The sequence below is a fragment of the Desmodus rotundus genome, chromosome 1 (genome assembly GCF_022682495.2).
Source record: "Desmodus rotundus isolate HL8 chromosome 1, HLdesRot8A.1, whole genome shotgun sequence".
Classification (NCBI taxonomy): domain Eukaryota; kingdom Metazoa; phylum Chordata; class Mammalia; order Chiroptera; family Phyllostomidae; genus Desmodus; species Desmodus rotundus.
In genome coordinates this window covers 123,100,432-123,117,010 of record NC_071387.1, presented here as the reverse complement: position 1 = coordinate 123,117,010, position 16,579 = coordinate 123,100,432, and the positions used below count along the sequence as shown (strand labels likewise).

Genomic DNA, 16,579 nt, shown 5'->3' with positions numbered 1-16,579 from the left:
GAGCTGATGTCTGACGATAGATTCAAAGGACCAGTGCCCATCCCCCCAACCCCAGGACCCTAGAGCCAGGAAGGCAGGGTGAGTCTTGTTCACCAGTGTATCCCCAGCACCTTGCACGGACTATGTGCTCAACAAAATTTTCTGAACAAGTTAACTGAATAAGTTTGCCAGGCATAGAGGATGTGACAGCACTTCAGAGGAGGTTCATGGCCAAGGGTCGGATGCTCACAAATAACTCATTACATTGGAGAACTCAAGGGTTTGAGTGAGGAGGTGGTGAAAGGTGGGGCTGGAAAGGGATTATAAAAACCCCGGTTTATAAAACTAGGTAAAATAAATGGTCACCTTCCAAGAACTTTTAGTTCTCTAAAAACCTAGAAGCATTTCATAGCAAATGTCAACCTCGTATATAAATAAAGCATGCTACTGGTGCCTTCAGAGCCAACCTGTACTGTTTCTTATCTTGTTTGCGTGACTGAAAGAAAACAGCCTATTTTTGTGCATGGTGCAAGATAGTGATCCAGTTTCATTCTTTTGCATGTGGCTGTCCTTTCCCCATTGTATATTCTTGGCTTCTGTATTGTAAATTAATTAAGCTTATATGCGTGGGTTTATTTGTGTGCTCTCCATTCTGTTCCATTGATCTATGTCTTTGTTTTTACGCCAAGGAGGAGGAGATGTTTTCTGTTACTTCCAAGAAGAAGCATTCTTGATATTTGAGAGCTTCTGGAAATGACCACCTCTCCTGCTCTCTCCAAGGATACACGTGAAAGTTAGCATGCTGAAAATATGTTAGCAGCCAGATTCCCACAACATTACCACTGTGGTGGGCAAAGAGGAGAGATGGGAAGAAACCTTGATGACACTGTCGAGTTACTGAATTAAAGTGACCCAAGAGTCTGTCCTGCTCTCAGACTGCCAGGTATATATATGTAAGCTAATATACCGGGTCCAATAGAAGTAACACCCACTTAAGCGTAGTTGGTAGGGTAATAATATGGGTATAATAATGTATTGTTTTAATTTGACCATTTCACCTAAAATGTCATAGGGTATGATTGAGTGTGATATTGTTATGTACAGAATTACATGTTTATGATTTTGTAATAAAAATTTATAATAAAACGAGGCATTATCTGTGCCAGACCCCGTATACGCTTTTAATGTTTAAGTCAGTTTTTGTTTCTTTGCATCTGACACATTTAAAGTGACGCAATTACAGGCTGGTTGGAGACCCAGTTATGTAAAAGCCTGGATGGAACACAAAACCCAGAACGTGCGCCCAGTTCAAAGCAATGGCTTAAGCAAACCAAAGAGTCTCTTTCCTAAAATGACAGATCATAGTAAGTCACTCTTGTAGTTCCAGTTATGTGGAACAGAATGATAAACTAAAGAATTTAGATAGGTTCTTTTCAGTGGTTTTCTGGGGTAAAGAGGTGTGAGCAGGAAAGAGATGGCAGGAGAAAATAAAAGAGGGAGAACACAGGCCTGATAATAATAATAGCTAACACTGAACTGTGCTTACAAGGTACCTGGCAGTATCCTAGGCAGTGGACACGTAAACTCATTCTCTCCTCACAATAGTCTTAGAGTGACACCATACTTATCCCCGTGTTTTTCAGAGAAGAAAATAGAGGCCCCAGAGGTTAAAGCACAGTGCCCCTGCCCAGGTCCCACAGCTAAGAGGAGCTGAAAGTCAGAGTGTCTGGCTCCGGAGCCTGCGCTATCACTCTGCTGCTTTCGCCTTTTTGGTCCTTAATTTGAGGCTGATACAGAAGAATCCCATTATCGACACTGGGACATTTTGTGTGTAAGTTTCCTTTGAAACCCAGCAAACATACCTAGGATTCATCTCGATGAAGCAAGATATTCAGACTGGAATGTTCCTGGCAGAGCCTAAGTGGACAGTGTTTGCAAATGACTCATGCTGAGGACTTAGGCAAACAGAGGGAATTCTACCTGCACAGACTTCACCACCACCTACTTACCTATTGATGTCATTGAGAGCCCAAGTTTCTTCTCTGTAAACAGATTCCACCTTTCTTCCTCACGCCTCTCTACAGACTAGGATGTTGCATTAAGATGATAAAGCACCTATACGAAAGAGGATACATTTTGCTTAAGTTGTAACCATGTTAGTTAAACCCAATGCAGCTGTAAAAGCAAACATGAAAACAAAACAAAAGAATGCATTTTAAAACTTCCAATGCTAGAAATGGATGCTCCTATTGTTTCCACTGTAAATGTGAACAATGAGCTCAATGAGTTACAGGAGACAGTCTCAGCTCCTTCTGCATTATCACCAACGTTGCGTAAGGTTCTATTGAAAACAACAGAAAATGACTAGAGACGGTTATTATTTTGAAACAGTCACTTACTTCTCTTGCTCTATTTTTCATTTTTTCCTACTTTCCCCCAAAACCTCTCCCACCCCACCCCATTCCAGCGTAAGATCAGGTCTCCATTCATTCAGAAGAGGCACACAATAGAGTGGAAACCGGCAAACCACAAGCTTTTGTGTCTTTGTTTTACAAAAGCCTAAACCCATGGGGAAAGAGATTCTCTATTCACATCCTGAAGAAACAGGAATGGAGAAGGTCCTCTGTATACTCCGGTTCCCGGGCCTGGGGAAGTGTGAAAGGGGAGGATGTCTGGAACCAGTCCCAAGAGCACGGATTTGTGCCCCACATTAAGCAGCCCACTAGGAAGGCTGCCAGCCCTGAGGGATGGCTACATTGTGCATAATGACTGAATTAGAAGCAGCCTTCATGAAGATTCCTGGCTCCCAGCATGACGTGGGAACAGCAGTCGACTGAGGACGAAGAGAAGGAGCTCTCAGGCCCACCCTGTCTGGAGCAAACAGAGGCTGCGGTGCCTCCTGCCTCCCCAGCACTCGGCTCCATGGAAGATCCCAGAACTGAGGCTCTACAGCTCCGGGAAAGTGGTTAGAGTACCCCAAGAAGAACGAAAATTCAGTTGTGTTTTGCTTGTTGGCTTGCTCTTCCACAGGCCCAATAGAATGGGCAAATCATAGGTCTCAAGTTGAGATATAGGAAGTGAAAATATGCAGAGAGTGGATTCTAGGTGCTAAGGGGGAATTCATGTATCCTGCCACATAGGCCAACTTTTATAATCTTCCAGTATACAGAATACAGAGGCTAACTGAATCTGAGAACAACACTCAGTAGCCAAATGAGAGAAAGTGTGTTAGAGGAGATGCAAATGAAGCTCTCTGGAGAAGGTGGGATTTGAGCGGTATCTCAGCAGAATATGTAAAAATAGGAGGGTGGGGGCGGGGGGGCACAGGGCGATGCAGGCAGGGCTCTCCAGGCCATGGGGCCACATGAGCGGGGACTCAGGACAGGAGCTGACGGTGAGCGCATTCATGAGGGAGACACATGTGACGGACTGCCCTGAGGGAACAGCAGAGGACTAGAAAACTCAATGTGAGCCACCCGTAGAGGGTCTTGAGTGTGCTACTCACAAGTTTGTACCGGATACCACGTACACCCAGACACCAGCAGAGAGTCTCGAACTAGACTGGGGACTGGTTTTTAAAAACTAGATTCTAAGGTTAATGTGAAGTTGGCATGACAGATGAATAGACAGTGATGTTGGAACAAGGCAGAGCATATGGAACAACATTTCAGTAATCGAGAAAAAAAGGGAGTGAAAGGCCTGCATTAAGAGTGGAGGGAGAAAGACATGAGTCCGTGAAATAGTGGGAGAAAGCGCTGGGAAGAGGGGCATTCACCTGGCAGGTTGAAACAGTGACTTCAGCATTCTGTTCGGCTGAGCTCACAACCAATGGATCACTTTGGGCACAAGAGAGATCATTCCATCTGAGTAATGTTACAGGCAAAAGTCACTTACTATATTTTAGTTTGCTATTTTAAGCTGCTGTGCGTCTTTGCCCCTTTAGAAATGTGGTGCCTTGGTTTGGACTGGGAAAGAATCAGAGAAGTGAAGAGAAAACAAGTATTTTCTTCCTCGGAATGTTTGCATTCTTGTAATGTTTGGTGCTGCTGCTGCTCAGCGTCTCCTGATGCTCTGACGCTCTGCCGCGCTGCCGCGCACGCCAGCTATGAAGACAAACATGTCTAATTGCAGGCACAAAGCCACCTTGGAGCACTTGCATCTGTTAGTCCTAGGGAGTGAGACAGAATTTAAAGAAACAAATAAGATTTGTGCAAAAAAAAAATGTCTCGGGAACACAAAATATATTCAAAAGGCTGCAAGGAATCGCTTCCACAGCATAGCAGAATTTTTAGATGGAGAGCCTTGGGTTCAAATCCCGATCCTGCAACTTAATGACTATGTAGCCTTGAACAAGTTACCTAAAACACTACCCCTACGACCTCATGTAAATTAGAAACAGGTGCCCCTCTGGGCAGATGAAATCTCAAGGAGGCTGTAGGCCTCATTTTTGAACCCCCACTCACCCCTGTGACTGAGTACCCCCTGCAGTCAGCAATACGCAGTGGCTCTATTACTCCAAATCTCTGCGATTTCATTTCCTCTTTGTATACTGAAGGAAATGAGAGTATCTACCTCGCAGAGCTGCTTTGAGGATTAAATTGCCGTAGAATACAAAGTGTTTCGTATAGCGCTTGGCACATTTTAAACATACTGCAAATGGTGACCATTATTCTAGTATTTTTATTCATCTAAATCTCTCATATTTGAGGGCAGAGTTCAGCAAACTATGTTCCACAGGACAAATCTAGCTCACCACCTGCTTTTGTTCAGCCTAAGAGGTAAGAATTGTTTTCATATTTTTAAATGGTTGGAGAAAAGAAGAAAAATATTTTATGACACATGAAAATTACATGAAATGCAAATGTAATTGTCCATAAGTGAAGTTTTATTAGAACACAGCTACTCTCAGCCATGTGCATACTGTCTGCAGCTGCTTTCACGGGGAGTGGCGGAGGAGAAAAGGAGCTCCGGAGGTGGTGTGGCCTGTGCAGCCCCAAATGCTCCCTAACTGGCCCTTTGCAGGAAGGGTTTGCTGACCCCTGTTTTAAGGTGTTTCCTTACTAGCTCTAGGATGTGCTTCAGTCTTTCCTAAGGATGAGAATAAAATAAAAATGATTTTTGAAATTCTTGAGCACCAGTGAACAGCAAGCTGCTGAAAGGAGGTATTCTTATTCTTTCCAACTATTCTGCAGCATCTTTCAAAACACTGTCACCTCTTTTCATGGGTGATGACAATGTGCTTAACATTAATTCTCCTTCTAATATACAAAGATGGCAGCAGCGCAATTCTGTGGCAGAGCCAGAGCAAACACTTGCCCGCAGAGGCTGCCCTAAGTGTTACTACATGTTAAACAGGTTCAGTTTGGAAACATTTTATGTGGACAGGTGCCAAGAAATCTCTGGCTGTCACATGATGGCAAAATATATACAACCAGAGCAAAAAATTCAGTTTTTGAGATGTTTCATCTATTCAATGCCCCAGATCCAGGTATTTGGAAACATCTGGGTAATTTATTACATTTTTCACTTTTCATCTGGATTTGGCAGTCAGTCTCTTTCAGCTAATGAGAACAGCCAAGTATCGGCTGTGTTTGAAAGACTAACATGGGAAAAACCCACGTTCTCCTCAGCTTTTCCAAGATAAGCTCCCTGGGTCCACTCCTTCCTTTTCAGTACACGCGCTGCTTTCTCCATTTCCCTTCTGTTTCTCACCTCCTTTCTCGATTATTTTTTCACCTTGACTATTCTCTCTGGCACAGTCTGTACTGTGAAGTTTTTACAGGGCATCTTCTTCTTTCCAATTTCCTTTATCCCAAGAAGATAAATAATTGGCTTCATAATAGTTGAAATTTTCAACTAAAACCCAATGTCCAAGCCTCTGAGGGTGTAAACGGCTTCCCAACGCCCGGAGGCTGTTGCCCATCAATTGACCAGACTGCGTCCTCCGCAGAATTCAAGGGAGAGATCGCGGGGCCAGCCTTTGATCTACTTATTCATACTCTTTCTATTATCTTCAATTGATTTTTAACAATCTGTTCAATGTTATAAGTGTACGTAAAACCCCTGTGATATGATGCAGACTTCTCTGGGCCACTTATTTACAATTACGGCAATTACACCCTTTCCTTGACTTCAGCTATTTCGGGAGGCATGGTTATGGTCTACACTGGCCCACAGTCCTCCGTTGTGATAACATGGAGCTTGCCAAGACAAACTCAGTCCTCTCTCCCTGCTCCCCTAAATTCCTGCTTGATGTTCTGCCTTTCTGGAGTCTTGCTGTGAACACAGCATTTAATCCAGGACGCCCCTGTCAGGACGTCTTTTGCGCATGCCCACTGAGGGCTTTTTCTTCTCCAAACCACACAGCCTCTTTAGCTGTAGACCCCGGTCGCATAAACGGGGACAGCAGCTTCAAAACTGTGAATCGTATTGTCTCTGGTCCTAAGCTGTTGACTCCATAGCTTAAAAGGAAGAGTTTCACAAAGAAAAAACATCTTGACTTAAAAACAATTATTGCATGATTCCTGGAGGCAGTGAGCTATGGGTATGTTCATATAAACCCTTGGTTTCCTTTTTGCTTAAAGATCACTATAAAAAAAATACCTTCTTCCTGAAATCCTTTATAAATAAAGAGGAAAAATATACGCTTCCAATACTACATTGGTCAGCCTAATTTTAATGCCAGCCAAGGTCGTAGAATTATTAAAGACAAAACCCTAGAATAACGTCAGTAGTGATGATGAAATAGCAACCAATATGGTGGTGTGACAGGAAAATCATACCAGACCAATTTAACTTGCGGGTAAAATTACATTACAAAATATAGTACAACAAAAATACTTCTGTAGCTAAATTGTCTTAATGGCGGGGGGTGGGGGCGGCATCAATCAGGATGACAGTGATTTTTGTTTTTTACTTTTACTGTTGTTCTATTACAGTTGTCCCAACATCACCATGATTTTTAATTAAATTAAAAATAATTCTAAATAACAAACTATTTTATGAAATACACACTTTCTCAGGTCTTTACCAGAAAGCTTATATTCCCAACCCTTAGACATCATTTTGTCTTTTACCTATGTCGGAAAACAATAAAGGAAAAGAGCCAAGATCATTTCAGCTCTTCTACTGAGGCACCCGTTAAGAAGGCATTATGTTCAACTCTCCGCCCCACAGACACGTTCAGCACCCGACCACACCGCTCAGCTCGGACGCAGCCCCTCGGAGCGAGGAGGACACGAAGGACACCACACTCCGTTCCTTCCTAATTTCAAACTTATCGCTCTCTTCAATGACTGATTCACCAAAGAGCCTGGGAAACGGTTATGTTTGCTCCTAAAACCTCTGCTGAGAAAGGGATTTCTACAAGTTCATTGATTTCTAGAAATTAATGAGATCGTTTCTGTCTTCTCACAACCCTCTGATAAGCTTCTCACTCCATTCAGTGAAACCCCAGATTGTTTCCTGGGAGTGTCTACAGAGCCTGCACATCCAGCCCTGCTTCCCTCGAGGGCCTCGGGCCTCGCCTTTTCCTGCCCCTCGTCTGCTCTGCGCCCGCCGCACTGGCCTGTGTTCAAGTGCATCCTGAGAAGGGCATCTGCACCTGCTCCTCCCTGGGAAAGGGTCCCACCATGTCCTCCCATCGCTCACTCAGATCACTCAGGTGTCTGCTTAAGGTCCAACCACCAAAGACCGTCCCTGACCACTCTGTGGTGGGCAGAATAATGGCCCCAATAGATGCCCACGTTCTTAATTTCTGAAACCCGTGAATATATTATCTTATACAGCAAATAAAGACCTTCAAGTTGTAAGGTAAGAATTCTGAGATGGCCCTAGCTGGTGTGGCTCAGTGGATTGACTGCCAGCCTGCAAACTGAAAGGTTCGATTCCCAGCGACACATGCTGGGGTTGCAGGCCCGGTCCCTAGTTGGGAGTATGTGAGAGGCAACTGATCTATGTATCTCTTGCACATTGATGTTTCTCTCCCTCCTCTTTCTCCCTCCCTTCCCCTCTCAATAAATAAAAATTTTTTCAAAAAAAGAACCTTGAGGTGGAAAATTTTCCTGTATTATCTGGGTAGGCCCAGTGCAATCACAGGGAACCTTATCAGAGGGTAAGTATTGGTATTAAACTGGCCCCCATACATGAGGGCTAGGGGAAACCAAAGCAAAAGGTAGACCACTCCAGATCGGTAGGTGGCAGGATTAACAAGCAAGGGAACTTATTAAGATGAGACTTATCTTAGCAGGACAAGTGAATCTCCGCATCTACCCACCAGAATCTTAAAAGGTTGCATAGATACCTTATCTGGGTTAAGTCCGAATATCATCCAAATAGTCTCAACAACACACAGCTCTCTCAAGCTGCGTCCCTGCAAACAGCTCCTGCTATGGGAACAGTGGGTAGAACATGCATTCCAAAGACAAAGGAAGGGGTGAGGAGCCCCAGATTGCCCGGGTCCTTCTCATGGGTCAACCAGCAGCCATGTCCTCTTCCAACAGGAAGAGTCGGAGAAATTTGAAGATATTAAGCTGCTGGTTTTGAATATGGAGGAAGGGGCCACAACCCAAGGAATAAAGCAACTCCTAGGAGCTGGAAAAAGCCAAGAAACAGATTCTCCTCCAGAGCCTCCAGAGGAACATAGCCTGCTGACACTTTGGTTTTGGCCAAGTAAGACTCATTACAGCCTTTACACCTCCAGAACAGTAAGATAACAAATTGTGTTGCTCTCTCCACTGGGTTTGTAGTAATATGTTACAGCAACAATAGGAAACATATAACTTACATATATGCCCCACATAAAATAATTTCTCCCTACTTCCCACTGAGTCACTTCCAACCCCTTACTCTGTTTTTTCTTCGTAGCACTTACCACTGTTGAAAATTATATCACTTTCCCATCTGTTTGCTTATCTGCCCCCTGCAATGGAATGTAAACTTCATGAGAGTAGAAACTTTGCTTTGTTCACCTCTGGATCCCGAATAACTACAAGATTACCCGGAGAGAGTAGGCACCCAATGGATCTTTGTTGAATGAATAAAGGAGTGAATGAATGAATGAACAAATGAGTAAACTAACACTCATTAAAACCAGACACCACTGAAACATAATTTGGATGCTTGTGCAGTTGTGTGTTGTGTGTACAGAAGGCAGAGTGGAAAAGAAGAAATAGTAAATAGTAGTGGTGATGATAGCAATAGTGATTGTAGAACTATAGAATTTGACCTATTTCTGTGATGGAGCAATAGCCCTGATTGATAATAGTCAAAATGAATCGATATTTCAAGAAGGCTATTGATTAGACTACATATGCAAATGCCCTCTACGTGTAAGATCAGGATTGCTCCTGACCACGTTGTCACTGTCATTTAGATGACACCCTGAAACGAAAAGTCCTGCCCGAAGGGCAGCTACCAATAGTTCAGTGATAATACAGGCTTGCATGCTTTGGAGAATTTCCCCACATGATACGATGAAAGAAGTCAATCTGCTTGTGATCAAACTGTAAAGAAAAATTAATCCCAGAAAAATTTAGGTCAGTATTTAAACCCTCCATTTGTAAACTAAAAAGATGGTTCCATATGGGAAAAAAAGAATAAATAAAAAGGGAACTGAAATGTTGAGAATTTAATTGGCCTCAAAAATAGACCTTAAAAGAGCCAGGAGCCCAATTAGTACATGGAATCTCCACTGACATTTGTTTCCTGTGTGATGATTTATTTATTTAACTACGTTGTATGTACGTGTGGCTGTGATAGTGAGGTTGGCCTGCTTTGATAAAATACTTCAATTTCATCATAATGAGATTTATTACAATTTTGCCTTTTCACCATTTTTTGTTCATTGCTGTGCATTTAGATTATTAAATCTTGTTTCGGCCCCACCCGGTGCTTTAGGTGCTGGAGGCGCCAGCCTGAGATTCTCACACAGAAATGTGCAGGCCTTACCTGCTCCAGCTCAGCCAGGAATATATCACAGAATGACCTCAGGACATTTTAACCAGCCTAAAATCTTTCTGTTATGGTGTACAGAGCCCAAGATTGTATTCTAAGACAGTAGTGCTCCAGTTATCATGCCTCACCTTGTTAACTTGATGGGATAATCCAGTTTTCCTCTCCAAAGTGCTGCATAACATTTATTTATTTGTCCTAATTAAAATCAATTCAAACAAATTTTGTTTGAAGCGGCAAGCGTGGCGCTTTTCTGGAGATCAGCAAAAGCAGGTCTGGCGATCACTTTTCTGAGGAGACTGTAACTTTGCCATTCTTAATGAGCACGCTCAAAAGGAAAGAACGACCGGATCCTCCCCTCAAGGACTTCTTTCCTTTAAGAACTGGAGGACAACTTTGCACTCTTTTTTTTAAAGATTTTATTTATTTATTTATGTATTTATTTTTAAAGAGAGGGGACAGGAGGGAGAAAGAGATGGAGAGAAACATCAGTGAGAGAGAAACATTGATCAGTTGCCTCTTGTATGCACCCCAACCTGGGACCAAACCCACAACCCTGGCCTGTGCCCTGACCTTGAATCAAACCGGTGACCTTTCGCCTTGCTGAATGATGCTCAATGAACTGAGCCCTAGTGGTCAGGGCACAACTTTGCACTCTTATCTGCTTTGTTTGGTGCTCGTGGAAATTAGTTTTTCAGTTTCGTCTGTGCTAATGAATTTTGTCTTTTATAAAGTACCAAGCCATTATAGTTATGTTTCCATCATTATTCTGAAAACCTTGGAGGGAATCCTCAGTTAATGAATGCATTTTTATAAACTCCTTTAGTTTTTTGTTCGGCTATTCCTTAAAAATTCTCCTTACTCATCTTGGAGGTTCATACCATCTACAGAATCCATTCATCATTCATTTCACAAACATTTGTTCTCTCTTTAATTATTTTTCAATTTTATCTTATTTCCCACGTCCATCCCTCCCTTCTATAAGCAGTCATTTTGATATGTTTAGTGTGTAACTTTTTGTTTGCATTCTTGCAAAATAGTGCTGTTCTGCATGCATGCATTTTTAGGTTTTTTAAAACGGCACTGCAGGGCCTGGCGGGGTAGCTCCATTGGTTGGAGCATCGTCCCAATATGCTAAGGCAGTGGGTTCCCTCCACGGTCAGGCACATACAGGCATCAAGCGATGAACAAGTGGAACAAGTCGATGTTTCTCTCTCTCCCTCTATTTCTCTCTCAAAAAACCAATTAAAAATGGCATTGTTTTATATATAATTTTTATAGCGCTTTCACTCAGTACTATGTTTTAGACAAGATTATATTGCATGCAGTCGGTCTGTTGTTTCTAGTTCTTGTATATTAATGGTGGATTTTTTTTCTAGCTGTTAGATATAAAGGGTTGAAAAAAACTCATCTTTCCTATTTCCACAGAGCTTACATTCTAGTTGGGGATATAGACTTTAAACAAATAACCACATGTAGTATGGTAAAATGTTCGCCATTCATTTTTTTCAATGAATATTTTATCAAGTGCCTTCCATATGCTACATTTGATGTTCAGCACTGGGGATAAAACAGAGAATGAGACAGAAGAGATACCTGCCCTCATGAGGTTTACATTCCAGAGGATCAGACAGGTCTTCTAGATCATGGCAAGAATTTAAGGCCAATGGCAAATGATTAAACAGTTTTCTGCAACAGAATGATATGGTGAAGTTTGTATCTTTATTCCAGATGCAGTAGGAATAAAGGATTAGAGGGCAGCAAAATGGGATTCAGGAAAACCAGGCAGCAGGCTGGTGCAGTAAAACGGCTGAGAAACGAGGGTGGCTTTGGCGGGGATGATGGTGGCGGAACAGAAAAGAAAGAAGAGAGGGCCATGATGTATGCTGGAGACGGAACAGACAGAATTTGCTGATGGACTAATTAGGAGAGCTGAGGAGGAATCCCTGGATTTCCAATCTGAAAACTGAGCCGGAGAAGACTAGGCATGGCTCAAATTTAGGGAGAAAAGCAAAGTCTTGCTTAGGCCATGATGCTTTTGTGACATCTAAATGGAGGCATCGAGCAGGAACTTAAGTATGTAAATATGATTTTCAGAGAAGAGCTGCAGACTGAAGATGCATATTCGGGAGTCATCACATATGGATGCTCTTTAAAACCATGTGGATGAATAAGAACGTAGACAGAGGCAAAAAAACGGGGGTGGGGGGCTCATGACAGAGCCCCCATGAATCCCAACGTTTAGAGACTGGATGGTGAAGAGAGTCAGCAGCAAATGCTAACGGAGTCCCCAGGGAGGATCTGCAGTGTGTGAGCCACATGGAGGTCTAGGGACTTCCCTCACTAACGCCTTTAGCCAAAGCTGCGTCTGTGGAGAGATGGGAAACGACACCTACACAGAACAGGACAAAGAGGAAGTGCAAGGAAGGAAGCTGAGATGGTGTGTGCAGACAAGTCCTCGGTGAACATGAGGATGAAGGGGAGGGACTAAAGCAGGGTGATATTGGGAAGGAAATTTTGGATTTTTTTAAAAAATACTTTTTTCACTGGGTGTGAAGGGAGCACGATTAAAACATGATACATGGGTGCAGAGGGATAATGGGTGGTGGAATGTTCCGGAGAGGCAGGAGATGGACCCCCAGGCACGGGCAGTCTGGCTCCTGGCGAGAGGGGGGGCAGCTCCCCTTGGATAGCACCCACTCCACACCTTCCTCTGAAGTTATTTCACCAGCAAAATGAGAGACGAGGAGGAGCTGGTGGGAGAGCTCAGCTCAAATGGGTTTCACAGTGAGCAGGAGGAATGGGGCTGGCCTCCTTGAAAAGCAATCTGTTCAAAGGTCATTCTCAAAGAAACCAGGGCTCAAAACAAAGAAGATATCTGTAGAACTTGGCAGAGAATCTGATTTTTTTTTTATCATCACAGGGCAAATTTGGGTTGGAAGAAGGCTGTTTGGTGGAAGAAAATGACCCTCTTCTGTCTGGGAAGAGACCAAAACAGGCTTTGACAGAAACTCAGAGAAATCTTTCCTTGTTTATCAAAGAGCTGAAAGCTCCTTCCTTTTTCCAGCTTAAGGAGGCATATAGAGCAAAAGGCAGATTCCCCAGGAGAAATGAAATTCAGGAATATCAAAATAAGCAGGGGGAAATGATAAACCCAGTGCGTAGTGATCAGAAGACACACTGATGCCTTTCAGCAATCAGTTGGGCACAGGCCAGGGTGGATCTCCCTCTGAGTCCCGATCTACGAGTCTGAGAGGACCTCTAATGAATCTGCTGCCCAGGCCTGGGAAAAGACCACACACAGACTAAACAGTATTTAGTAATCGCTAGGATAGGTGCAAATATATCTAAACACATTTACTTCTTTAAATCTTAGGCTAAAGAGTACAGATGTTTAATTTTCCCAGTTATAGTATTTATAGTCTTTTGGCACTTTCTCAGCTCATTTCTTATACATAGTAATAAATTTATTGAATCATATTCTATGCTCTATTTTTCAGATCTTTATGCCATTAAGAAATGCAATAGTTGACCTGGGGGCAGCTACACGGTTGACAGAATAGCCCAGAGGAGACAACCCATCTCTGCAGGGTTAGCCTCTCAAACCCCAGCTTGTAAAATGCATCACGGGCAGTAAGCGGAGGGGTGGTGTGTGACGCTGCAAAGCAGGCTAACTCGCTGCCGCTGACATAGTGCTATGACTTTGGGCAAGTTACTAAACTCCCCAAGTTATTTCATATATAGTGTACCCACAGCTACTCAGGAATTCTAAGGATTATCCTAGTTTTTAAAGCCTCGATATGATGTATTAATCTGGATTAGTTTAGTACCTGTGACAGAAGCAGACCTCAAACTGATTGAAGTAAAAAGAAAGATTTATTGGTCCATATAACTGCAAAGCTATTGGCAGCCCACCTAGTCCCCTCTGAGAAGTGGAGACAGGGACACCTGAGTGAGCACGTGGCTTGGCAAGCTATGGAAGCCTTTTTGTGGGGGAAAAAAAGCATGTCCTTCCTCTAGGCAGATACAGCCTTGCTCCTGGCTGCGCAAAACGGATTTCAGCCCCCATTTTTTCCTTCGGCTGAGAGCCCTCTTCAATTTCTAAGTCCCTGTACTCTGCATACTGGCCCTAAATCCGAGTAGCCCGACATCGAGCCCAGCTGGATCTAGGGACTCCCACACGGCCACCAGGACTGACTCTCACTCTTCCGTCCTGGCTCTGCTTGCCTTTTGTTGAATGTGTGTGTGTGTGTGTGTGTGTGTGTGTGTGAGAAAGAGAGAGACAGAGACAGAGAGACAGAGAGACAGAGAGGGAGAGAGACACCACGCTGGTCGCATGCCGACTGACCTCTTGGATCTCAGGGTGACGTGGGAGGGTCCCATTAAACAGCATGCAATGAGAGAGCAGAGGAACTCAGAGTACTGTTCCCAGAAGAAGCTAAGTATTCAACTGATCTGGGAAAAATAATCCTTATCCTTCTATGGATCTCTGTAGTTTTCAATCAGTTCACAAGTAGTCTTAGAAGAACTGAGTACCACCCTTTGCCCCCAAGTCTTTACATCAGCAAAAAACATGAAATACCACTAGCCAGTGCCAGCAATGCCGCGTGAGTGTGGCGTGTGTGGTGAATGTGGCAAATCTCTACATTGCTGGGCCACTGTTAATAGTCATTTGGAAAGTTCCTGAGCAATTTTTATCAATAGGAATAAAAACTGCTTGATCACGTGGCCCTGAGTAATACTCCTGAGAACTTATTCTAGAGAATTAACTCAAATATTTGTCTGATTCAAGACATCATGCTATGAAAATCTTTATTCAGCATTATCTATAATAACAAGTTGGAAATAGCCTAGGCATCAACCACAGGGGAACAGATAAATTATAGTATAACAACTGAATGAAATCTGGAGTAGCCATTAAAATGACAATTATAAAGCATATATAACAAGTATGCTAAGTGAAATAAGGTAGAAAATTATATGACCCCTTTTGACAACAGAAAAATGTGTAAGCCTACAGATGAAGTCTAGAAAGGAACACCAAAAAAATGGAAATCAAGTGTTTTCAGTGGAGGGGTAATGGGAATATTTATTATCTTTAAATTTCTTGCAATGTTGGTATAATATTGTTTTGCAGTAAATAAAATTTCCTGAGGAAATTCGATGATTTCAGAATGATTATCTCAACCTCTTCATAGGGGGGGTTCCTGAAGATTAAATGAGATAATATACATCAAATGTTTAGGGAGTGCCTGCCACACCCTGAGGATGGAATAAACGTTGGCCATCAATATTAACGTAATACACTTGAAACGCTGTGTGCACGTAATGTACTATGAGAAGATGACAGAAAGTGCCTTTCTCACTTGAGCCTTCTCTTCTAATGCTAAGACAAAGTGATTTCCCCTCACCGGCTCACCCTGCCCTCCTCTACCCATCTAACCTCCCATGCCTGCCATGTGCTTCCCCAGAGGGTCACCGCGAGGGACCCTGACCGAGGGTCTTCTGGGAGAGTGCTGCTGGGAGACTCAGCACGGAAACGTCTGCCTGGATTCACGTTGCTCAGCGGAAGGTGAGGAGATGGGGAGAAGGGCAGTTAGAGGAGAAGAGAAAAGAGAAATTGACTTTAAAAAGTTAATGTTTTAATCACGTACATATGTAAGTACATTTTCATTCTAAAATACGACACCTAACCTGTCAGCTAAGACTAACGTCCTATTGTACAGTTGTCTTAGCTCAGGCTACCGTGACAAAAGACCACAGATTAAAAGACAATGATTTTCTCATAGTTTTGGAGGCTGAAAGTCCAAGATCAAGGTTCTGACAGGGTCTGATTTCTGGGAAGAGCTCTCTTCCTGGTCAGGCTGCCTTCCCATCCCATCCTCACGTGGCGGGGAAGAGAGAGCAAGAGAGCAGCTCTCTGGGGTCTCTTCTTACAAGGACACAAATCCCGTCAGATCGTGGCCCCACCTGTATAATTTCATTTAACCTTAGTTACTTCCTTACTCCAAATACGCCCACACTGGGGGTTAGGGCCCCAACATAAGTATTTTGGGCATACACGCAATCCATGAAAACATCCTCCCTCCTCCTTCTCCCACTTAGATGAGCTTCTTCCCCAGTGGAGGCTCCATTATCAAGTCTCTGGCAGAGGAGCTATCCAGACTTTTTTTTTTTAACTAAACATTTTATGAGGTTATTTTATCCAGTGAAGTTTTTTATTTGTTTGTTTTTTTAATTTTCCTGTGTGTAGAGTTCTTCAACTTGTTTTTTAATAAAATATGTCTTGGTGAATTTTGAGGGTAGTATATAGGTATCTATTAATTTTTAGTTGCTGCATAATATTCTAAAATATGATTACCAGATCCTACTAAGTATTTTAAATAACTAATGGCATCTTGATAAATGTTTAATTCATTCCTAATATTTTTTCCTGATTAAAGACAATCATGCTATGAAAATCTTTATACATACATGCTTCTTTGGGCACAAAGGTGAATGTTTCTCACAGGTAGATACCCGGAAGCTGAACTTCTGGATCATACAATATGCACATTATCAACTGTAATAGACACTGCCAAATTGTCTGCCAAGGTGGCATCCCAATTTATATTCTCACTTATTCATAAGGCTTCTTAAACATCCTGGC

The 16,579-nt window shown here is 42.8% G+C and overlaps 1 long non-coding RNA gene across 3 annotated transcripts in view; it reads right to left on the bottom strand.

Annotated features, from left to right (window-relative positions):
* Nucleotides 1–16,579, bottom strand: part of LOC123480852 (uncharacterized) — a 112,746-nt gene that overhangs the window by 86,192 nt on the left and 9,975 nt on the right. For all 3 annotated transcript variants that reach the window (XR_011650369.1, XR_011650368.1, XR_006656984.2), the window contains exons 2-3: nt 3,874–4,147; nt 1,989–2,094 (exon numbers count right to left, since the gene is read on the bottom strand). This is a non-coding gene — a long non-coding RNA (uncharacterized lncRNA). The remainder of the gene's footprint in view (nt 1–1,988; nt 2,095–3,873; nt 4,148–16,579) is intronic.